The sequence below is a fragment of the Equus caballus genome, chromosome 17 (genome assembly GCF_041296265.1).
Source record: "Equus caballus isolate H_3958 breed thoroughbred chromosome 17, TB-T2T, whole genome shotgun sequence".
NCBI classification, from domain to species: domain Eukaryota; kingdom Metazoa; phylum Chordata; class Mammalia; order Perissodactyla; family Equidae; genus Equus; species Equus caballus.
Genome location: NC_091700.1, coordinates 46,769,628 through 46,795,396, shown reverse-complemented (window position 1 = coordinate 46,795,396; position 25,769 = coordinate 46,769,628). Strand labels below are relative to the sequence as shown.

Genomic DNA, 25,769 nt, shown 5'->3' with positions numbered 1-25,769 from the left:
TTTATGGAACTCTCTACAATTTGTAATTAATTATTTTTATGTTTCTCTGTTTGACACCTGTGTCTCCATCTAGACTATAAACTCAATGAGCCAGGAGGAATCACGTCTGTTTTGTTCACCAGTGAATCTTTGGTATCTAGTTCATATTAGGCACTCACTATTTTTGTGTGTGTGGGTCGGGGGGAAGATTGGCCCTGAGCTAAATCTGTTCTAGTCTTCCTCATTTTTGCTTGAGGAAGACTGTCCCTGAGCTAACATCTATGCTAGTCTTCCTCTACTTTATGTGGGATGCCACCACAGCACGGGTTGATGAGAAGCACTATGTCCGTGACTGGGATCTGAACCTACGAACCTGGGGCTGCCAAAGTGGAGTGTGTGAACCTAACCACTGTGCCACCAGGCCAGCCTCAGGCATTCACTGTTTTTTTTTTTTTTTAAAGATTTTATTTTTTCCTTTTTCTCCCCAACGCCCCCCGGTACATAGTTGTGTATTCTTCGTTGTGGGTTCTTCTAGTTGTGGCATGTGGGACGCTGCCTCAGTGTGGTCTGGTGAGCAGTGCCATGTCCGCGCCCAGGATTCGAACTAACGAAACACTGGGCAGCCAGCAGCGGAGCGCGCGAACTTAACCACTCAGCCACGGGGCCAGCCCCATGGCATTCACTGTTTTTAATGAATGAATGCAGGTTTTGCACTAAGAATTTTATATACATTATGTTATTTAATCCTCACCATAGCTATATGAGCCAGGTATTATTATCCTCGTTTTAGAGAAGAAATAACAAAACATTAGAGAAGTGAGCAACTGCTCAAGGTCACTATATATTAAATGTTCTGTAAAACTCCTCTTCTTGGAAGCTAAATCACTGTGCTTTTGCAACCTGTATGTGCTGCCAGCTTTTTATTTTTCAAAGAAGTACAGACTATTAGGGCATCCTTCAATTCCTTCTCTTCATTGTCCTCTTCCTCCTTTTTCATATTCTATGTCTTGCTTTATGAGGCCTTCAATGCTCACGCTTTTCTTTAGCGAGTGAAATGGAAAAATAAAAGACGATGAAACTCACAATCGCTGAGCAAGCTGTCTATGCTCCAACACACCAAAAGGAGGCCACACACTCGCCTCCCCTCATGTCACAGTGGACAGCTTTGGGACCTGGGCTCATTCATTAAAAACATTCTTTGTTATTTTATTTTTTAAAATAGGGGTTATTTTTTAGAGTAGTTTTAAGTTCACAGCAAAATTGAGCAGAAAGTACAGAGTTCCTACATACCCCCCTCCACACACACACACACACACACACTTGCACAGAGTGGTATATTTATCATTGATGAACCCACATTGGCTCATTCATTTTTATCCTGCTGTATGAAATTATCTGGGATTGTGTGTTTGCCCAATTTCAGCCATTTTGTGTAAAGTCCTCTTTCAACCTGCAGTTAAAATTTAAAAATCTCTGCTCCTTTGTCAGCATTTATTCTGTTCTTAACACGTAGTAAGGTTCACTTACCCCCTGAACTTTGGCCCTTCTAGCACATTTCAGTGTTTATATGCTCAAAAACAGGCAATTAACTTTAATATTGCATTCTTAAAGGAAATCAGGTGTAATCTCTAAAAGCCGTAAATGATCACATTGTCACGCTGAGTCTGAAATCTTCGTGACGCTGCTCACATTCGCAGTGCTCTCTCTTCCTGCCCAGCAGACCAAGGTCTGGCTCAGATCCCGCCACATCTGTGAAGCCTGTTCTAACAAGTTCCATCCCACAATAATTCTTTTTTCTCTTTGGCACCATATCTGTCATCAAACTGTCCTTGAGAAAGTCATTAACCCCCTCTGTGCTTTAGTTCCCTTATTTGAAAGTGTGGATCAAAATACTTCCAGACAAGTCTGTAGGTAAATTTAAATTTGTCCAGATATGTCCGTGACCGACACACAGTTCTGATGCAGTAAACGTCAGAACTCCCTCTCTCCTACGTGCTTGGGTGTGTCTGGAGGATAGGTACACAATGTGAGAGACAAAACCATAAAACTATATAAAAATGTGCTTGCACAGAGATTACAGCAGAGAACAACACCTCAGTGATATCAAGTTTCCTAGGTCTATAAAGGAAGAGGACTATGTAGTAGCTGGAGCAGAGAAACTGGCAGATAGTAGAGCTGTCAGGGAAAAGGAAGAGGAAAGGTGGGGGACAAGGGGCACTATTCTGCCCAGGATATCATATTAATCTCCATCTATATATGGGCAAAAGGAAACAGAGCAAAAAAATGATTGCTCCCCGAGATAGACAGCCACATGCGTACCTAAGTGCAGACTCTGCTTCCAGGTCAGCAGTCAGAGGACATGGGGAGGATTTGGACACACATCAAGGAGGAGAAGGAGGACTTCTGGGAGGAGGATGCCCAGGGATCCACAACTCTAGGCACAAAGTGAAGCTATTCCAGGACTATCGTAGGAGAATGACTAGACCCATCTGACAGCAGAGGAGTCCTTGGATAGTAAAGCACATGAATGTCTGATTGAGGAGGATGGAATTTATCCTGTAATCGGTTGAGGAGCTATTAGGAAACTTTGAGCTTGCCTGTGACATGATGACTGAGATACTGGGACAGCACAGACTACAGGGGAAAGAGGCTGGAGGCTGGGGAACAAGCACGGAGTTCTTACAACAGTCCTGGGACGAGCTGATAAGGACTCACCGCAAGTGGCAATGGTGAAAATGGAAAGGAAGGGATCCATGTTCAAGTGCTGTCTTCTAAAATATTTCTGTGGCCTCTTCTTCTTTTGGATTTTTCTCCCCTCAAGGTTATATGACAGACTATAGATGTTTAAATATGCTTTTTAACTTGATGGACATTAAAAAGTCTATTTAAAAATAGAAGAAGATAATAAAATGGGCTCAAAGCTGAGGACTTATTTAAAATACATTTTAAGGGAATGAATTAGCAAACCCTCCTCTGCCACCCACCATCAAAGAGAGATCCAGAATATAATATAATTAATTATAAATAATATAATATAGCATCAAAACTGGTGCTGTTCCACTCAGGAAGCAAAGAGCCTAACCATGACAACCACTGTGATTTCTCTTATAAAGTACACAGGCTCAACATAGGCAGAAAGAAACAAATGCTTCTTAACATTAATGAGTGTATTGTTCCAAAATGGACAAAGTGAAAATCATGGTCATGGAGAAATAAAGTGACCTGTTAAGAGAACCAGCCATGGCTCTCTCAGGTGAAGAGGAGGCCGAAATGGAGCTGAGAGACCTACGCCCTGCACCCGTGGAACCACAGCTCAAGCTTTCCTGCCCTGCCCTCACTAGAAGCTGACTGAACAGAGGCACATCAATGAGCAGCCAACTTCAGAGCTTGAGGAGGAATATGTTGAGGTGTTTCAAGAGGCAGTACAGGATCAAAAAATGAATCATCTATTTTTGGGAAAGGTAGAAATTTCTGATGCAAGGCTTGGGGTACTGATCTTTGAGCCATGAAAGGGGGCTCTGTGGTGAGAGAACTGGAAACAAGAGGGTTACATCAAAAGTGCAGGAAGTTTCCATGAAGGACCCTCTCCTGAAAAGTTTGTTTCTAGAAAGTTCTTTTCCTTGTGCTTTCATAGTAACAGCTCAAATGGGTAGCCTTTCCCTTTATCTACCAGAGATGGTCAAGAAGGTCATGGAAACTTGGATCACATTCTCTCCAACCATTTCTTTAAGTCTAGAAGCAGAGCATTGGAGAATAGTCATCATGGGGAACATTGACTGTTGTGGGTTGAACCGAGTTCCCCAAAAAGATATGTTGAAGTCTTAATCCCAGTACGTGTAAATAGACCTTATTTGGAAACAGGGTCTTTGCAGATGCAATCTCATTAAGTTGAGGTCTTAATGAATTACAGTGGGCCCTGATCCAATCACTGGTGTCCTTATAAGAAAAGGGAAGTTCAGACAGACACACACACAAGGGAGAAGGCCATGTGAAGATGGAAGCAGAGATAAGAATGATCCATCCGCAAGCCAAGGAACACCAAGGATTGCTGGCAAACACCATAAATAAGAAAAAGGCAGAGAAAGATCCTCCCATGGAGCCTTCGGAAAAAGCATGGCCCTGCTGACACATTGATTTTGGACCTCTAGCCTCCAGAACTGTGAAATAACACATTTCTGTTGTCTTAAGCCACCCAGTTTGTGGTTACAGCAGACATAGGAAACTCATACACTCATACTCTACTTCTGCACTATAGCGAGGGGGGCATGAAGTCAAGGAGGGCCCTGACAAGACTCTGAGCCAGATTATGATTCAGAATCTTTGAACCAATGGGGCTCTTAAAGAAGCAATTGAAGTATTCTTTGTGTCCTAGATCGTGATGGTTTTTCTTTGAGAGCTCAATGAGCATTTAACGCATCCATTTATTATGCCAAGAAATCAGCATTTTTTGCTGACAGGAAGATAGTGATCCTTGAACTCCTGTCTCCAGGACTGTTTCAAAAGCTCCTCAAAAATTTGGCCCCAGTTGGTAATGGAATTAAAGGGGAGGAGTAGAAGAATTGCTAAGCATCACAAACCGGGCTTTCATAGTTCCAGACACTCATTTAAAGATGACAGGGGAATAAGGAAATCCAAAGGTCAAGAAAACCTCAGAAAAAGTAGGGGTGGACCCAAAAAAGAATGGGCCATGCTGATAGATATGTGAGATTTCTCTTATTCTTGGGGTTCCTGCACTTCATAGAAATAGCCAAGGAAGAGATTGTGCCACCCTGATCTTAAATTGATGTCACATTTTGGAATTAATTATGTTGCTGCGTAGCTTTCAGTACAGCATGAGATTGGGCTCCATTTTGAGTAGTGCCAACAGGTTCTCACTGACTCACCCACTATCTCACACTATCTCAACACTGAGGCCGTCACAGACATTTCTGAGGAAGGTAAGGAAGGTTCCACTGATTAACTGGCCCACTTAGAGACTCAGTCCCTGACATTACTCTCTCTAGGCCCAAGTACCAATTCTCAAGAGAACCACCAAGTTGAGCTACCATTTTCTGAGACTCCTTCTGTTGCAAGCTCAAGTGCTCTTCCATTGTCGTCTCACCCAATTCTCACTACCTGAGTGGATTTGGAGACGGCCTAAGCCCTATTTTATATATAAAAACCGTGAAGCTCAGAGACCTACAGTAGGTCATCCAAGATCCTAGTGGTTGAGCCAGGACTGAAATCCAGGAAGCCTCCCTCCAAGCATCTCTTTGTTTGCCCTGTGATGACATTGGATATTATGAAACACAACGCTTACTGAGGGGAAAAATGACTCCTTTATGCAGTGCCTGTGCTTTGTGCCTTGTTAGCCTCATCCGAGTAGAGCTTTTTGGTCCAAAACATAAAACTCCTCCCTTTGCGCAGCTGCCTCTACCCAGCCCATGCCTTCTTGGGAAAAGCTCTCTGGTGTGGCTGGCAGGCCTTCAGAACTGCATGTTTTTGTTGAAAAAAATCTGAGTGAGGAATTCAGTCGCACTTTGGACTCAGCCCTTTGGCCTGAACATAGAGAAGGAAGTCCAAGTCTGAAACCTAGAGAGGGAAGAGTTTCTGCAGCCAAGCCAATGCGATTTTCAACAAGGAATGTCTTTTATTGAGGCAAGGGACGAACTCTCTGCTCCTCTGCTGAATCTGCTCCTCCTCAGCTGCCTGCTTCACTTAGAAAACCATTTCCCCAGTCTCCACCTGGCTAACTCCTGCTAGGCATTCAGTAAGTCTCAAGTGAGGGATTGTCCCTCCAGCACACCCCGCCTGCTCCTCCTGACTGGGCCCGGGGCCTTTCCCTGTGTACCTGCCTCACCAGTTCTTTCCCCCATCATTTTGTTTTGTTTTGTTTTGCTTGAGGAAAATTAGCCCTGAGCTAACATCTGTGCCCATCTTCCTCTATTTTATACGTGGGTTGCTGCCACAGCATGGCTGATGAGTGGTGTAGGTCCACACCTGGGATCCAAACCTGTGAACTTTGGCTGCTGAAGCAGAACCCACAAACTTAACCACTACACCATGGGGCCGGCCCCTCCCTTGCCGATTTACATGCTCTTCATGTGATGTCTCCACTGCTAACCTATGCTCTCCTAAGGTCAGGGATGGGTCTTATTCCTCTAAGTATCTCCAGTGCCATAAACCCTTAAGAACTGTTGAGTAAATCAATGAATGAAGGTAGCCAGTCCCAGCCTCTGTGGGGAGTATAAGAGCAGGGTTCAGATCTGAAATACAGAGAGGGCCAGACACCTCCCACCTCAGATTCCAGAAACTTCTCCTCTCCTTCCTTTATAACCCTCAGAGTTTGAGTTTTTCTCAGCCTAATCTAATATTATCCCAGTGAAATTAGAAATTAGATATTAGATGGTGTTAGAAATACCTTAGGCGATTCACCTTCATCTGTGAAATGGGAGGCTTCCAAGGAGCTCAGCTCCTTGATTTGTGTCCATGGTTCATTTTAGGAGGTGGAGAGCTGAGGGCCCAGTCCTGGTGTCTTCCCAGCAGGGAGGAAGAAAAGCACAGCTTCAGAAGCCTGCTTAATTATATTTATTTCAGGCAGCCACAGCTAAGGGTGCTCGTGGTTGGGGAAACAAGAACCAGAGGATGCTTCCTTTCCATTCAGTAGTGTGTCATCAGTGTGACCTCCTTGAGTTAATTCCAGTGTTTCAGAAGTACAGGTTAGAGGTAGCCCTTGAACCTGGCGCCAGCCCTGGGCTGACACAGCACTGGGTGAGAGGGCAGAAAGTTGAACCTCGGGAAGGAAGTTCATCTCCCTGTAGCAATATGACAAGGCAAAGGTAAACGAGGGTGTATGGGACTGCCTGCCCCAGCCAGCCAAGACCTGTTCAACTTTCTGCCGAGTGTCTCCTCTGGGCTACCGCCTAGGGCTTGGACAGAGGCCAAGAGCTGCTGCAACCATGAAGGCAGGTTATTTGCCCACTTGGCTCCTCTCCTTTATGAATCCTCACCCTGAGGGCTGCACAGCTGGCTCAGGATGGGGTGGAGCCTCTTGCTCATGAACTCCCCAGTAGCCATGGGTGCTGCTGCCCTGGGCTCTCTTCTCTTCCCCTGTGTGCTCTTCCTGCTTACTCTTTGTGGATTCACTAAACAGTCTGTGAAGCAATTGGGAGGCAGGGTTGGTGGCCAGACAGACTTTAGGTTGAAGTCTCTAATCCTGCACTGAGGCAGTTTCCTTGTTCTCTCTGGGCTCTATTTTCCTCATCTATAAAATGAAGCTAAAAATCCCTATGTTGGAAGTTGTCGTGATGATTAAAGCTATGGTTCTCAACCTCTTAGAATTGCCTGGGGAGCCTTAAAATGCCAGTGCCTGGGCTCCATCCAGATCAAATAAATCAGAGTTTTTGGAGGGTGGTCCCAGGCATCAGTATTTAAAAGCTCCTCAGGTGATTCATATGTGTACCCCTGGCGTGATCGCTGGATTAGAAGTAATGTATACAACCTGAATGACATAGCGCCTTCAGAATATAATATGCCATTATTAAGTGATACCAATATTACTATTATTACTCTTTTATTATTGCTGCCCTTAACCTTACTTCTGCCAAGAAAGGAAGTCTGATTATGGGAAAGTCTGGTTATATTTAGATTGTAGTTAACACAACACATACATGTGATGATCACTAGCCTCTAAGCTGCTCAGTAAGACAATAGCGTTACTTGAAATAGCCAGCCAGCTGTGAAGACTCCTTAAATTATGTGCATGCACTCACTCATGTCCCCATGGAGTGACCTCTCACCGAGTATGCTTCGTCTGGCCTGGATCTGCGCCAACGGAAACATTTCCTGGTTGAAGCCCCATGCCTTCATTTCCAGGTACTGACAGTCTCCTGGGAGGCAGCCATCAACTCTTGTATCCCGAGTTACCTTTGCTCTACAGTCAACAGATGAGTCATGATTGGTCCCAGCAGGTCAATTGACACGCAGCCCTGGCCCATCCTGTTTGATAATTTAGGCTGTTGCGATAGTGCTGTTGGTGCCTATGAGGGAGTCGTAAAGTTGGGCTTGACACTCTTTAAGGTTATCTTTATTTGCTGATTGTTTGGCTAGAGGGACTGGTGTTGAGTTATTCCTGGCTTCTTTGGGGCCCTGCAATGACTAGCATAATTAGGGTGAAAGGAGGACATTAGCCCTTCGCTAGCTGAAGCAATGGGTCAAGTAAATTAGTTCAGATAATTGACATGGGTACACAACCCCCAAGCTCCATTTTAGACATCACTTCCCTTCTTTTTTCAAACTGCCCTCCTCTATTCTTAGCACCTAGCAGGTGAATGCATTTCAAATGAACCCTGTGAATACTTGCCAAAGGCAGCTATCTGTGATCCCTTCAACAGGAAAGGTCAAAGCAGTGGAGTTACCAAAGGAGAATATTGTCCAGAGGAGAAGCAAGACGTGTTACCTCTTCACATAGCAATCCAAGAGCCAGTAGCTACCTATATATACCTATATAGTGTAAGATTCCTATAATGCATAAGATATATTGTTAGATATTTTTAAACAACTTTATTGAGATATAATTGATATACAAAAAAACAAAACCACAACGATATATATCCCCTCATACCAGTTGGGATAGCTATTATCAAAAAAAACCCAAAAGACAAGTGTTGGCAAGGATGTGGAGAAATTGGGACCGTTGTTCACTGTTGATGGGAATACAAAACAGGCCAGCCACTACAGGAAACAGTATGGAGGTTCCTCAAAACATTAGATGTAGAGTTGCCATATCGTCCTGCAATCCTACTTCTGGGTATATATCCGAAGGAATGTTTGATATTTTATCTATGTGAAATATGTACTCTAGTGGTAATTGTAATTTTTTTCAAAGAATTCTTTGCTAGACTGTGCAAGAGGTGAGGCTATTGTTAACAGCTCAGAAGAATGGGCCTAAATGCTGACAATTATTTAGTATCTCAGTGTGCCAGGCACAACAACCCTTTGAGGTAGGCGCTATTATTACTCCTATTTTGTGAGTGAAGAAACTGAAAGGCACAGGGAATGAAGTAATTGGCCCAGTGCCATAGGGCTGGGACGTTGAGACCATATTGGAAAGCAGACACCACCATTCCAGGGCGGGCACCCACTATTCTGTCTCCCTGTGGAACTGTTTACCACCCTTCCGAGAAATTTAGGGTCTCCCACAATTGCAAGAAAATATCTGGGGCTGAGGATGTGCAATAGGTTTTCTCTCCCCCTTTCAAGAGGTGGAGTTCTTGCTAACATCTCAGTTCATAAAAGGGTAGGGCTTGATTTCTCACCTCCATGAATTATTTCTGAAGAATTCATTGTATTATCAGTGACTAAGTAATTGTGGCCATGAGGCAATATAAAGCTGTTTTATTACAGAAAGTATAATCTTTAACTTCATTTAAAGGACCTGGGGCTCTTCCCACCCTTTTTGTGACCCAGAATTGTGCTGACTGGAAAGAATGCTATGGATTTGCAGAGGTTAGTAAAAATTGACAGGGCTGCAAGTCCTCTTGGCGGACGGATCTGAGGAGTTCCCAGTGTCTGGCTGTTTCCACACCAGCCTCCTGGTCTGGAGAATTCACACAATGCTGTGCCTCTCCAATTTAAGTCAAGAGCACAATGGGAAAGTTATTACAGGGCTTTCTACTTTAATTAGATTTCCTACCAGGGGTATCTGCTGGTTTTTTCCAGTTTTACTGGTGCCTCCTGTACAGATCCACTGTCACTGAGCAGGGTTATTCACCTACTAATTGTTAAAGGCATGTAGATGCTCCAAGGGCTTAGCTGCCAACAATATTGCAATTATTTCTATTTATTGGTTAGATGGCCTCTTCCCCATGCTTTGTACGCCTTGTGTTCCTGAGTTATTGGGGTCATCTTGACTTTCACTAATAAAACCATTTCTCTTATCTCTATGCCTGGTGACAATTCCTGTCATGACTAACTCTTTCTCAATTTCTTGAACCTGAGAAATAGATTATTCTCCTATAAGGAGCTCAAAATGCTACAGATATATCCCCTTTTTGATAATAGCACATTTTTATGAAGTGTCACATACTTTATTACGCCCTTTCTCATTTAATCTTCACAACATCCTTATGCATACTTACTGTTATTGTGTCCATTGTATAGATGGGAATATTGAACACACAGGGTTTACTTATTTGTTTTTAAGTGACCTATCAAATGTCACACAAAGAGGAAGTAGCAGACCCTGGATATAAACTCATGCAACTGACTTTAAGAGCCCACATGCTTAACTACTGTGCTGTGTGATCCTAGCTTACTTCCTTGTACTGTTTTTAATAAGTTGTTTTACCCATTATAGTTGTGGCCATGAACACGTGATTGCTTGTTTATCAAGAATATAGACCTGAGTGATTAGGATGTGTTTTTCTGCATCATTCAATTTCTGTTGCACACATTCTCCCCCCACCCCCCCAGCACACACACAAATATGCCCACATATATCCCCAAAATTCAGGCATATAACCTTTGATGCAATTACCTTTTCATAGGATCAAATTGTTCTCTCTCATACACAATCACCTTACAAGTACTTCCAAAGTGATCTAGAACCTATTACTTGTAAGCCTCTTTGGACGTTAAGGTGACCTTTTTGAAAGGGGAGAAGTCTCCCTGATAAAATGTGGGATTCCAGGGAAAGTATATACAGGGTCTGGAGAGCTGGACAGATGGTGCTCAAGCCTTCAAAGAGGTTGAAATAATGTCTGAAACCTCTTAGGATTGATTTCATTTCACCTTGGAAACTAACCATGTGACAAATTGGGTTGGATAAACAGATTCTTTGCATCTCTTGGAGCAGAAGCTGTGCAGAATTTCCCTTCTGTGACCATAACCAGGCAGCTGTATGCAGTATGACGAGCAAGAGACCCGGGCCAAGCCTCAGCCTCGCCCCTTACTGGTCTTTCAACCCCTCGGAGTCTTGGTTTCTGTTTCTTCAACCTGAGCCTGACAATACCTGTTCTCTCCCTTAGACTCTTCAAATGGTTAAATGAAATAACGGGGAAAAGCTGCCTAGCACGGTGGCTAGTGACGGTAGGCCCTCATGAAATGTGGAATCTAAACCTGCCGAGACAGTGAGGCTCGATTAATACTCCAGGAAGTGTCTGAACATTCTTCCTGTAAGATAATACGTTAAATTGAGCACATTACTCGGTCTCAGATCCCCAAATTTCCAAAGGTATAGTGGAACTCAAGTTTCACTCACTTCACAATGGACCAGCAAAGAAACAAAATGGAAAAATAAGCGATATGAAGACCGTCAGAGAGTCAAAGAGATAGTCTCTGAGAATCATTTTCCTTCTTCTAGATGCTGGATTTAGGGAGTAAATTATTCTTGTTTTTTTTTGTTGTTTGTTTTGTTTTGTTTTTTGAGGAAGATTAGCCCTGAGCTAACTACTGCCAGTCCTCCTCTTTTTTTGCTGAGGAAGCCTGGCCCTGAGCTAACATCCATGCCCATCTTCCTCTACTTTACATGTGGAATGCCTACCACAGCATGGTGTGCCAAGCAGTGCCATGTCCACAGCCGGGATCCGAACCAGCGAACCCTGGGCCGGCGAGAAGCGGAACGTGCGAACTTAACTGCTGCGCAACCGGGCAGGCCCCGATTCTTGTTTTTTTAAAGTTAATCTAGTTAACTTTTTTTTCAGTTGGACTACTTAAGGTTAGAAAGAGTGAGGATAGATAAAGGCTAACTAATGATCATTCGATGACAGGAGAAAAAGTGTAAATCCTAGTAAGTATTACAGAATAAAATCCATTGTTCCCCCTTAGGGACAGTGACTATGATGTGGACAGAACCTAGAGAAAAGACTTTAACAGCATTGTTTGCTGAATAAAATTGCTATAACTAAATCAAAAACATTATTTTTATGGGCCATCTACCAGGGCATAGATATAATTTTATTATTGCAGGTTCAATTTTGTAGAGATGATTTTGTGAATGGTAATTTTGGTCTTTTAAAGGCAAATGTTGATGAACACACTGGGGAATCAGCTGTCGTCTTCAGGGCATGGGTGAGACTCAGACTCGATACCTACATGATCCATTTCTTTTTCCCCTGAGAAATGGGAACCTCCCTTATGTGTCTGGGCTATTGCAATGAAACAAAATTTTACTCCCTGGCAAGCTGGGTAGCACAGTCGGAGGGGCGGACCCTGTCACATTTGGTCTTCCAGCCTTTTGCACTAAAGGGAGCTCTGAGGCTGCCTTCGGAAACCCATCGACAGAATCCCTGCTCCCAGGATTCTGGACTCTGAAAAGGTTACTTTTGTTGTTAGTGGCCTACAATTCACTAGAAGAATGTGAAAGATGATTCTGTGCCTCTGTGGCTATTTAGTTTGTTTATGAAGTGAGGCAAGGCTGGAGGGGGTGCTCTGTGATAGCGAAAGAGGCCCAGGATCAATTATTTTAATCGGCAGGAGCAATGCGGCCTGGTACTATAAGCGGCCACTTGAGAGCCTGTTATTACAGGCTACAGCTTCCCTGTGTTGCCTGTCTAAACGTCATCGTAGATGCCGGATTGTGGGCTAGGTATCATTTTGCTTTTAGAAAAAAAGAAAAGAACAAAAGCACCTGAAATAACTCTGCTGGCATTCATTCATTCATGAAATATTAATTGAGTGCATATCAATGTGCAAAGGCCTTTGCTTGTTGCTATGGCGATCAGAGCCAGGACCAGGGTGAGGCAAGTGAGGCACTAGCCTCAAGCACAACATTTATGGGGATGCCAAAAAACTCAGCAATCAAGATAAACAACACATTAATACAATATTTTTAAGTCAAAATGAATGCAAAAATCTATGATGAACAAAATTTCCAATAAAGTCAGAATCAGTAACAGTGCTGGGCCATGTTGGAGAATGAGGCAAAAGGAAAAATCTGAAAGGAAAAAGGAAAATAAAAGGGAAAATACTGGTCGTATATTTATGGGAAATTTTGATATTTTGTTCATCACGGATTTTTGCACTCATTTTTATTTTTCAAAATGTCACATTACAATGTTATTTATTTTGACTGGGTTTTTTGGGACCCCCTTAAATCTTGCATCTGAGGCAAGTATCTCAATCATCTCACGTAGTCCCAGCCCTAATGGGGATATGAAGATCCTTTATCACTTTAATAAGTGATAAATGTGAGGACAAAGGTTATGGAGAAATGTCATAGGAGCAAAGAGGAAGGAGAGCTTATTTCCAAAGAGGGGGTCAGAGAACAAGGCTGTGTTTAAACAGGACCTTACCACGCTCCAGCATGGGAGAGCAGCAATGGAGAGAAGATCCCAGAAACTCAGCTACACTTTTTTTGAGGAAGATTATCCCTGAGCTAACATCTGCCGCCAATCCTCCTCTTTTTTCTGAGGAAGACTGGCTCTGAGCTAACATCCGTGCCCATCTTCCTCTAGTTTATACATGGGACGCCTACCACAGCATGGCTTGCCAAGCGGTGCCATGTCTGCACCCGGGATCCAAACCAGTGAACCCTGGGCCGCCGAAGCAGAACATGGGAACTTAACTGCTGCACCACCAGGCTGGCCCCCCAGTTAAGCTTTGAAGTGAAGAAAGAAGCATTACTAGGTCAGACTATGGGAAGGGAATTTGCAGGCTGCAAATGGAGGAGGTGTGCCAGGTGCTGATGAAAGTATGTGTTTATATAGTGCAGAGCACGTCTGGGAGTCCTTCCCACGGTAGAGGAGGAGGCCTTGCAGAGACGGATTCATTTTACAATGACTTTATATAAACAAGACCCTTTTTTCCAGTTCTGTGGATGGAGACAGAAGCCAGTGTGTGGAAACGAGTGAATAAATCATGCTTGTGAACGGTGAAGGAGACGCCTTATACCTAAAAGTTATCTTCATTCACCAAGTGAATTCTCACCTCAAGGACTGGTTTTCCACTCAGCAAGCAGGATTCTGTTGTGGTCAAGATCCAGGTGGACGGCCATGCTGACAGCACAAATCCTGATGTGGAAAACCAAACTGTTATAAACCACAACCTCACAAATACAGAGGAGAAAGCATGAATTCAAAATCACCTAAAAATTAATATCCGGGATGGAATCATGGCTTAGCTGGAGAGTTCGATTCTGAATCCCGTATTTCATTCAGGGTCCACAATCCTTTATTTACTACTAACAGCCTTCAGTTGATCTGGTTCAGGAGCAGATTTCAGGAGGTTGTTTTGACCCAGTTCTCTGTTTTGAATGAGCTGTCGTTTGTGGATCTATATCACCCCAGCCCGGAGGGGCAGTTTGCGGGCAGAGAGAAGGAGCTCCATATACAGAGTGGAAAGGGAGTGTTAAAAATAATTAGAGATCATCTAATGCAGAAAAAGTCTAACCTGGACCGTTTTCGGGAAAACAATGGTGTAGTTATCATAAGCAATCACTTGTTGAATTAATAGATGAATAGCACAAAACCTAGCAGTTGTATTTTTCTAAAATTAGCTCACAGTCATGTAATATTTAACTGAGAGAGGGAGAACTAAACCACCTGAAGATGAAATCTACGGCATTCGATACCCCAAATACGTTCACATTCCTTTTCTAGGAGGACCCATAGTTTTCACCTTCAACTAGATGGATTTACCACCCACGTCATTAAAGCTTTGACCTCACCCAGAGGATCTACTTTCTCAGAAAACCAAATGATCAAGTGACCAGACCAGAAAAACAATCTATTTTAAGAAAGAAAAAGTTGTGGCCCAAGGTATATTAATTGACTTACTTTCAACAGAGCGATAGGAAATGGGTTTTCACAGAGTCAGAGGATGTGAGCATTGAAAGGAAATAAGGACATCATCCAGTCCAGTGGCTTTGGGACACTTTAGAGCTGAGAAATTCTTTCTCTGGGGGCGGTGGGGCTATCTGCTCCCCTAGCTTATAAAATAGACCAAAGCGAGCTGCCCTGACCAAAGTGGGGGAAGCAGCTAGAAGCCTCAAATCATGGTTTTCCCCTAGCCCCAGATGGAGCCTGGTGAAAAAAAATAAAAATCAGTGAAGAAAAAAGTCGCTGAGGAAACAGAAACCTAGAAAGTTTAGATGATTTGCTCAAAGTCACTCAGATGTAAAGAATGGGTTTGGGATAGAGCTTCTGACTCCGGGTTCCCAGCTCTTCCTGCTGTGTCCACAAGTAGGACGCCAAATCCAAAGGGAGTCCCTTCCCATTAGTGTGTGTGCACCCACTTGTTCGTGGTTCTGCCCTAATTTAACTAAGATCAGTGCTCCCCAATCTCTGGGTGGTTTCAGGTAGTTCCGAGCTTGGCCCAGCCACCCTGAGGGGTGACAGGAATCTCTCTCTATATACACCCGTGACCCACCTCTGTGGGGAACACAGGCTGGGCAGCTCCAGGCTCTGCAGCCAGGCTCACCACTCTTCCAGAGAAAATTAAGACAGGAAAAGACTCTGGTCTGATCATGTTCTAACGATGCCCTCCTGCCTATGAGGTACCCTTTTCTAGCACTTGTTCATTAGCAAGATCCATGCACCTGGGGCTGGGCTGTGTGCTCAGCAAAGTCAGCAGAGCCTTCCCGTAGTAAGGCATATGGCCATATTATTTCCACTCCAAACAATTTTCTTAGCACCTATTTGGCCAAGTTCCCATTCTAAAGGCCACGGTAAAAATGAAATTGAACGAGGTCTTGAAATAAGTATCTGATCAATGCTGTCAAAGATAGTCAGCCAGGTGTTACTAGAGCATGCAGAGGCTTCACGAAGGAATATTAGACTGTCTCTTGAAAAACGAGCAGAGTTTCGACAAGGAGAGAAAGGGAAAAGGGCATCCAGGTGAAAGCAACAGCCTGGACAGGGGGAAAATTTTCTCAGCAAAGTGGGAAAATTCAAGAATTGTTAAGGGAAAGGTTTGCTTTGTGGTTTGCAAAGGAATAGCAGCCATGAAGAGGCATAATGGAGAGATGAGATGAGCCAAGATTATGGAAGGGTTAGAGTGCTGTACCAAGGAGACTGGACTTATCCTGTATTCATTCCTAAGACAAGATATTAACACTAACTGGGTGCTAGGCACTATAGTAGGTGTTGGGGATGCAAGTGTAAAATTACAGTCTTGGAAGTAGGGGAGAGATGTAAAGAAATAAAGTGTCATAAGCACTATTATTAAAATCTGTATTAGGAATAATAGGTAAAAAGTGGTGGTGGTCAACTCTAGTGGAGCTTAGGAAAGCCTCCAGGGACAAGGTGGTGGCGGGCATTGGAGGTTTAAGCAAACAGGACTGCTAGGCCAGGAACATGAGTAGAGCTGCATTTTACTAAGATTACCCTCACTGTGTTGTGTGACATGGTTTAGCAACAGGAGCAATTAGAGACAAGGATCTTGGTTGGGAGATCATTACGTGGTCCAGGAGAGAGAGAGTGAGGGTAATGGCAGCAGTGATGGAAAAGAAGACATCAGTGGATTTGGCTAGTCCAAGTGTCAAATCAAAGAATGTATTGTATAGCAACCACCTACAACAAAGTCTAATTCACATAAATAACCTATGAAACCAAAGTTAGGTCGTTTCTCTACCAGCCATACGGGAGTACCACCAAAGACTGATATAATCCAGACACTCCGACTCACAGAACTTTCCCCATTCCTGTAATTGTGAACTGTCATATATCCACTCAGTCTTTAATAAATGACTCCTCTTTCTAAATACACCCCTTTTAAACCCATCTCCTGGTATTTTAACTAAGAACTTTTACCTATCCCTCCACTCTTTGTTTCCAAAGTAAATAAATCTTTCCAAAGAAGATTTATGGAAAGTAGAGTAATAATCTTCAAATATTTGAAGGTTTAACCAGGAGGCTTAAAAACATTTTTTGTGTAAATGAAAGAACAAATCTTTCTGCCTCTGAACCCCAGGGTTTGCTATACATAATGATAATAATTTCAATAAATCTCTCAGCAACCCTCTGTGGACCTCCCATACACATTATAGATCAGAGAAGAGTGGAGAAAGATACTTTCAAGAAATTAACCTGGCGAGCAGGGACTCGAGGTAGAAGTTGAGAAGATTGGAGAAGCTAAGAGTGGGTTGACTCAGCAGCAGCCTTTCCTCCTCTGTACGTGCGAAGGACATCCTTAACGATGTGTGATGGGGAGGGGGGCATATAGGCTATATTTGGATAAGTGAATGTGATTTGTGCCTAAAATGGTGCAATTTCCACATCATGGTCACTCAATAAATATTTATGAAACTGAATTTCAAGGGGGAAGATTGCAGATGAATACAGGGAAAAACTTTCCAACAAATTAGAGCTGTTCAAGTATGATGACTGGAGAAGCGCAAGACCTCTCTAACCATCTTTTTCTCCTTCTCTTTTTCTTCTTCCCCTCTTCCTTCTCCTCCACCTCCTCCTCCTTCCTCTTCCTCTTCATTAACGAAAACAACATCGTGATTGCAATTATTACTCCATGAGAAAGACCACACTGGAACTACAGGGGATACAAAGTCCCAACTGCCAGGGAATGACAATTTAGTGTATATTTGCATGTGTATGTGGGGTGTGTGTGTGTGTGTGTGCACATGTAGTGGGGGAGGGGAGGAGAAGAGACAAGAGAATTAGAGACAATAATAGAAATTAGAGTGAGATACAGCACTTTCTGGTCATTTTATGACAAAAGGATTCAAAGGAAAAATGACTAAGAAGATCAGGAGAAAAGTTTTTTTGAGAAGGATGAATAAAACCTTGAAGGATTCCATTTTAATAAAACGGGCAATGGATGAGCAAGACAGGTGCCAGTTATCTATTATATTTTGGCTGGAACATAGAGTACGGATAGCAGAAGATAGGATTGGAAAGCTTGTTGGGATCATATGGGAAAGTTTATTGGCAGTTTGCACTGGATCTGGATAGCTTTTTAGGGTCTTGTTACAATAGAATGATAGGATTTAAACTGCATTCTGGGGAGACTCATCTGGCAGCAATGAAATGAAAAGATTGTAAGAGAAAGAGAAAAGAGGCAAGGAAAGAAGTGGACAGACAATAGTCCAGAAGTAAGATAATGACTCCCTGAACTCAGGATGGAGAAAAGGAAGCAGGTGTGAGAGAAATAGTGATGTGAGAGAGGCCCTAAAATGGCCCTGCGATGCTGAGTTTGGATAACTCTAGGTAAGTTAGTTCTACCAATGGAAATAGACACAGAAAGGATCATCCCAAAAAAGAAAAGATGAAAAAGAAAGGAAAATGCAGAAGAATTGCTCCTTTGGAAATGCATTGAAATATATACTCCACCATGCCTGCTTCATTTAGATTTTAGACACATCTGAGTAGCAGCTCTTTGATATGTTGCACATAATAGTTTATTAACGAATAATGGTGGAAGTGCTGAAGTTAGCAAATGACACACTATTTTTTATAAATGAGTATGGATTCAAAGTTATGGCTCTAAAGAGCACAAAGTATTCACTTGCATTCTGATAGGACTTAAGTGGAAGGGAAAGGAGTGTAGATGCAGCAAATTCATCATAGCCCTGAGGACACCCGTGGGAATGTATCATTGGTGAGAATAAAACATGCCATTTCTTTCTCTTACGGAGAAAAAGTAAGAGAACCACTGGTTTAAGAGATTAGAGCCTGTGAATTTCTTTGAATAGTGTCAAAGACTGTCGAGGGAACAAGTAAGAAATAATCTGACCCTATTGTAGGCCCTAGTCAGCTGTTCAGGCCTAAAGGCCCTTCACATTCTGTCTGTCCATCTAGCAACTACTTGGAAGTACCTGAACTTCTACCTCTTCTTACACACATGTAAATGAATGATTCAAGTCTTATAATAACTCACCTGGAACTGGAATTTGATTTAATCTGGATCTATCTTCAATCAATGGTGGGTAAATTATGGATAACAGGAGTGTGGGCTGTGGAGTCAAACAGTTGTAGGTTTGAAGCCTGGTGCCCCATTTAGCAGCTGTGAGAACATGAGTAAGTTAACTAACCTCTCTGTGCGTCAGTTTCCTGATCTCTAAAAAGAGAATGAGAGCACCACCCTCAGAAGATGGTGATGGGGATCGGAAGGGACAATGGATGCCAACTGTCTAGCATGGCTCTGATTTTAGGAGCTGCTCGACGAAGAGTGATTCTTGCCCACCTTCCAGCCCACACATGGAACTGCGATCAATAGCAGGCTTGAAGCCACACGGGGGACGTGAAAGCAAACCTCCAATAAACCAGGCTTGCCCAAACTGCTTAATAAGAGAAAAAGGGACTTTTGCCATAGACATAGCTTTAAGGAGAAAAATTGTTTCTCTTTCAACTAAAGCTAATACATTAAATATTCGAGATGTTGGCTAAATCTACTCTTAATATTGTTTTAAAAAATTCAAGCAACAGCAGATCAAAAATTGAGAAATGAAGACTTCTGCAGACACGCCAGCTCAGCCACACTATTTTTCCCATGAATTTTCTGCTCAGGGATTAACTGTAACGGTTTCATTTCACACTTTTCCATTTAAAATGGTGTGTGGCTAAGCTAAGGCACTCAACATAGCTATTTCCTGTTTGCTTTTTCCATTTCTATTAAATACTATATGAGATATTGTGCTATTTCCTGTGTGAGCTATAATCAGTAATCATAATTTTGCTGTGTAAACTTACGTAACAAAAGACCCACAAAGGCATCTCCTTCTAACCAGTTGTGTGACCTTGAAAAACTTACTTATCTTCCTTAGTCTCAGGTCTTCAGCTGAGAAAATAGGTTTAATAATGTCCCATTGTTATGAAAATTAATTGTTGGGAGAATTGAGATATGTACATAATTTTCCTAGCATAATCCCCATCCCAGCTTCCTATGATAAAGCAAGATGGTAACAATTCAGATTTTGAATATGCCAGAACTATTCTAAGTGCTTTCCACATACTAACTCACTTAATCTTCTCAAAGACTTTATGAGCTAGGAACTGTGATTGTCCCCATTATACAGAAGGCGAAACTGAGGCACAGGGAGGTTAAGGAACTTGCATAACGTCATTTACAAGTAAGTGGGGTCAAGTCCAGGCAGTTGGTTCCAGAGGTTGGATTCATACTCTCTACAGCCCTTGTCAAATCTGGGTTCACGAATTTAACATATTTGCATGATTCCATATGTCTGTGATCTGCAAATTTTTGTGAAAGAATGCTAGGATCTCTTTCAATCAAGTCAAAGTGCTGGATAGAAGTTTAAAATGTCTTTTGGCTTGATCTCTTTTCCCAGGTAATCCTACTAGACCCAAATCAAGTCAGTAAATGGCTGCCCAGCCACCTCCCATTACTTGCTAAATGTGCTCTTAATTTAACTAAGGTATCAGAGAAAAACAAAACTTGTCCTTTGAGTCTCAAATGAATTGCTTCACATTCCCATCTGGGGGGGTCCTTGCATCCCTTCCACCTCCAGGATTCTGGATGCACAAGGAAGGTGTTCCTTTTGATACTGCTGGTCAAGTTCCAGTTCTTCCCATGGAAATATTGACTCTGTGATCAATATGTGTATCAGCTCATTGTGCACTGTGGGTTTTCTCTAACACCTGGATCTGGATGTGGAAAATCCAGAAGGGTCCCTTGATTTTCACACACACACACACACACACACAAGTCTTTATATGTACTTTATTGTAATTTATAAGTACTTTATGTCTTTTACTGAAGACTCAGAGGAGTTTATATCATACCAATGAGAACAAATAAAACAATTAAGATTAATATGGTATAAATATATTTTTCCATCAACTGAGGCCTAGTACCAGGTAGTTCAATACTCTCCCCTTCCTCTACGCCCACCCTCACTAGCAAAAAATATTATACTTTCATCTTTTTATACAGAGCACTTCAACCTCACTTTGTTCTATCTTTTCCTTCCGTAGCTTTTCTGGGGCCTAACCTTCCTGATCAACTCTTCACATCAGGCCAGTTCATCAACCTGGAGAAATTCTGAGGCCAGCTACTAAGATAGTCGATTTTTGCCCCATTCTGTTACATTAAGCTTGTCCACAGCCCAGGTGAGGACTGCATCTCTGTGAACAACCAACCTTGGCAATTAGGTGGCAAGTTCTAACATCCCACCTTAACTCTCCTTACAATTCGAGGCAGTTGCCTCTTGTCCTACATGCAGAAACCCAGAGTGTGGGATGCATCCAGCCTTAGCTAGCATTCTACCCCAGAGATTTTCTGCTTCTTGGTGGAGAAGGTGTTTTGAATTTTCCCCAATTCCTGAGGCCATTGGCTGGAGGGGAAGAGAGAGGAAGTGAGGCGAGAGAAGCAGTTACCTAGGAGGGCTCTCAGCATCATGGGGTGGAAAAGGAAGGGCGCTGATGGAAGAAAGAATGGGCAGAGTTTAGGGGGCCCCACTGAAGGTGCATCAGAAAAGGGAGCATGGCAGAGAAAGACCCGGATGTTTCACGTGGCTGGGAGCCCTGCGAGAATAACTCGGAGACTGAGAATCAGGTCCAGATCCACTGGCTGATCACCCTGTTTTATCCTTTGCTCATGTGCAGCTAGCTGCCATTTTTCTCTCCTTGCCTCTTTTTCTTTTACCTTGTGGTCAGCATTTCCAATTAATATTTATTTAACACCAAGCATGGGGTAGATATTTGGAGAACAAACTGAGAAGGAAAGCCTGGACCCTGCCCTGGAAACTTTTTGGGGACTTTTGGGGTCTTTCCCAGAGACACCTGCTGATTCTTCTACAGCCGCTGTGCTGGGTAACTTCACAACCAGTGTGAAACCCATTTAGCCCAGATTCAGTCCCAACCATCTTCAAATGGGTAATAAAGAATGTAATAGGAATTAGTGAAATTTCCAGTTAAGCCAAATACGTGGACTTTGGTATATAATAGGAATGTATTGGCAAAAGTTAAAAATGCCTCAAGAAAGTGTACATTTACTGAGTGGAAAGTTGTTCAGCCTACGAGTGCTGCTAGTCCTTAAGAATGTGGACGGTCTAAGCGCTGATGGAGGGTGCCTGGCTGCCATGAAGTCTTCCAACATCACTTCAGAGTCGACACCATCAGCCAATTTCTCCTCATGGAAACCATTTTGCGACCAAAAAAATATTATAGTTTCCTCTCATTTAATTACATGGACCTCTGCTAAATTAAATGCACTAAGAGGCTGGGAGCCAACATCTACAAAGGAGAAATCTCAGACTCCTCTGTTTTTTGCTGGTCTGTGCTTCCTTGAAAACAGGCACTGGGCGATGGAAAATGTGGTAAAAGTTTTAACGTTCGTGCTAAAAGGAAAAACACCTTTCCTTTCCTTTACATTGGCCAGCCACACCTGGCAAGGCAAAGACCAGCTGAGTGAAAAGTCACTTGTGCAAAATCCAGCTGAGCTGTCAGTTGAGCTCAGTAACTCAGAAACGAAAGATCAGGGGAAAGAACCTCCAGCTTAAGATACATTGCATTTCTGGGGTTAGAATATATATATGTATATAAAATAGAATATTCTATAGATATATATTATCTTAGATAATATATAGATTACATGGATAATGTTCTATAGACTATGTATACATATTCAACTTTTTTTGAGTTGATGAGAAGTAGGTCATTAACCCTCAAAGAAATAATTGCAAAGAAAATACCCCAAAGTATGCAATTTTATTTTATATTGTATTAGTACTTGGCACACAATACAATAAAATTAAAAGTAGTGAAAACAGTTCTCTATAAAGTAGGAGAGATTTGCTCTATAATTTCCAATGTGATGCCAGTCCTTTATGAAGCTGAGTAGAGAGGAGACAGGAGATAGGGGCACTTAGTAATTCATGTAAGTCTTCTCTCTAATTTGGCCAGAAAGGAATTTACATCTTCTTTGCTTGATCCTGAGACATGTATCCTCAGGTGGGAAAAGAAATCTGGTGGGGGGAGTGCGGGGAGGAGGTAATTCTACTCTTAGCTTTTCCACATGGCTTTATTCAAAAATTGTTTAACTTTTTTGGAAACAGTTTCTCTACTTGAAAAATAGAAAAACAGATGCTTCCCAACAGATCCTGATTGTTGCATGTCTTGAAAAGTGAGGTGAAGCAAGCAGAGATGTTTCTGTCTGTTCTCGATGAGTGGGGTGGTACCACAGAATCACTGCCCCAGCACACTCACCTCCTTGTCCTAACATCCAGGCCAATTCGAGATGCGTTGGAGTCTGTCCATGGCATTAAGGAAGGCTGCAAAAGCTTTCCCTAACGTTAAATTCCTTAGTCAACTCCTGGGCCCCTTTAAACTGTGAACAAGACGACCCTTGTTCTGGAAAATCTATCGCCTCTTGCCAACACACACACATATACAAAAACATGACTGTTGGGCAAATAAATCTTTCCAGAGAAAATAGATTCCTTTCCAATTCAGTCAACTGTACTGAGCTGGAAAGGAAGAAATGTTATTTTTCCACGATGAAGGGAAAACAAGATCTCTCCTTGTTTACCCTGTCTAGCCCATTTCAAAAGAAGGTCAGTTTAATGCCTTCACTTAAAAAAAAAAAATCTCAAGCGTTGTTTATCAGAAGACACTTGGTTCCTTTCGGGCTGGAAATCACACATTGGAGCTCTGTGCTTTTTCTCTTTGACCCAAGATACGCATGGCAGGGCTGAATTCCCTGCTGCTCTGGAGATGTCACAAGTGTTGGGAATGGGAAAGACAAAGGGTGAGGACAGAGTCTGGTGATGTGGGATGCTTTGCCATTGGCCAGCCTCCCTATCGCCAGCCTGTGTCCCACCCAAATCACTGAGCATGAAATGTTGAGCTTTTGAATTGATCTCCACTTCATTCAAGGCCACACACATAATCTATGCTTTCTTTTACCTATATTTCCCATAATTTGTGGACCCAAATCATCCCTTAGGACAGTGAGAAAGCATGGAGTAATGAAGTGCCTAGCTGAAGAGCATGGATAGAATTTAAATTAGAAACTAGGCTGTAGGGGCCAGCCTGGTGGCGCAGCAGTTAAGTGCACACGTTCTGCTCTGGCAGCCCTGGGTTTGCTGGTCCGGATCCCAGGTGTGGACATGGCACTGCTCAACAAGCCATGCTGTGGCAGGTGCCTCACATATAAAGTAGAGGAAGATGGGCACGGATGTTAGCTCAGCGTCAGTCTTCCTTAGCGAAAAGAGGAGGATTGGCAGCAGATGTTGGCTCAAGGCTAATCTTCCTCAAAAGAAAAAAAAGAAAAGAAAAGAAAGAAGGCTGTATATTCCCTAGTATGTTCTTTAGAGCTTACCAGAGTAAGTCTCAAAGAAGTCCCAACCACGGCTGCACTAACTTGACTGAAGACTCTAGCTTCCTAGCTCCTCACCATGAAAATGGGCTTCATGTGTCTAGCAGGTAGCATACAGTTATTGCTCAGTAAAAGTTTGGTGAAGAGACTCAAACGGGTTTTAAAAAATGATAAATCTTGGAGATTAAACTTAAAAAAACCTTATTATGAAAAATGTTCCCACAACATGGATAAACCTTGAGGACATTATGCTAAGTGAAATAAGCCAGTCACAAGAAGACAAATGCTGTTTGATTCCATTTATATGAGGTGTCTAAAATAGTCAAACTATTAGAAACAGAAAGTAGAACGGTGGTTTCCAGGGGCTGGGGGGAGGCAGAAAAAGGGGGTTGTTTAATGCGTACAGAGTTTGAGATTTATAAGATGAGAAAATTCTGGAGCTCTGTTTCATAACAATTCGAATATACTTAACACTACTGAATTGTACCCTTAAAAATAGTTGACGGTAAATTTCATATTGTGTTTTTACCACAATAAAAAAAGGTTTTACACATAATCATTTCATAAACCAGAGAATAATACACTTAAAATGGATCTGAGAGAAGTCATCTTGTCACCCTCCCACCCAAAGCAGGATATTCCATTACATATTACAGAGAAAGGTAATAATGTTACAGCTTTTAATTTGTTTCAAGTGTTGTTAATTTGTGCTTACCAGAAGCTTATGCAATATGCATTTCTTTCTTCTCTGTCTCGTTCCAGACCAGCTCCCAACAGAACAAATGTTCTGCTTGATTGCATTGGAACGTGAGCGAGCCCCAAATGGAAAAAGCTGCTTGCCTCCTTCCCGTTTGTTTAATGGCTGGTGCGGTTTGGATCTTCCCAGGTCTGGGAGGGAAAAAGATTTGTTTTAGAATTAATATTCTGAAACCCGAGGAGAAGAGTCGGAAAACCTGCAGTTCCCTCAAGGTACAGCCAAAACTATTCCATGGGCTCCCGGGTTCAAGAGATCCTTCCAAGGCCCCATTCAGCCTGGCTCCAGACACTGAAGGGAAAGGAGGAAGCCTTTGTAAAGACTTCTTGCCAGACGCACTAACAGCCTCATGGCTATTCCAAAGCAACCTCCATTTCTAACGACTGAAGTGGGAAAAAAATGTCATGTTGTTTCTTAGTCAAACTCTTATTATCTGGGATTGATGCACAGGAATTTGCTGATTTTAAAGAGAATGTTTAAATAATGCAGGCTTTAAAATATTGTATCCCGACCTGTGCTGTTCCATGCGCTAGCCACCAGCCACAGGTGGTTATTAAGCACTTGAAATGTGGCTCATCCAAATAGAGATGGTTTTAAGTATAAAATACACTCCAGATTTTGAAAGCAATGAAAAAAAGATATAAAATATCTTAATTTTTATATTAATCACATGTTGAAATTATATCTTGTATATATTGGATTAAATAGAATATATTATTAAATCAATTTGACCTGTTTCTTTTTACTTTCTTAACATGGCTACTAAAAAGTTGTTTCTTTTTTTAAAGATTGGCACCTGAGCTAACAACTGTTGCCAAGCTTCATTTTTCTT

At 42.4% G+C, this 25,769-nt stretch overlaps 1 long non-coding RNA gene across 2 annotated transcripts in view; it reads right to left on the bottom strand.

Moving 5' to 3' along the window:
- LOC138918519 (uncharacterized) overlaps positions 1-25,071 on the bottom strand; it is a 71,971-nt gene extending 46,900 nt beyond the window's left edge. Inside the window, exons 1-2 of one of the 2 annotated variants that reach the window (XR_011427970.1) lie at positions 24,899-25,071; positions 13,885-13,967 (exon numbers count right to left, since the gene is read on the bottom strand). This is a non-coding gene — a long non-coding RNA (uncharacterized lncRNA). The remainder of the gene's footprint in view (positions 1-13,884; positions 13,968-24,898) is intronic. The other variant, XR_011427971.1, reaches the window with a different exon arrangement.
- Between the last annotated feature and the right edge of the window lie 698 nt (positions 25,072-25,769).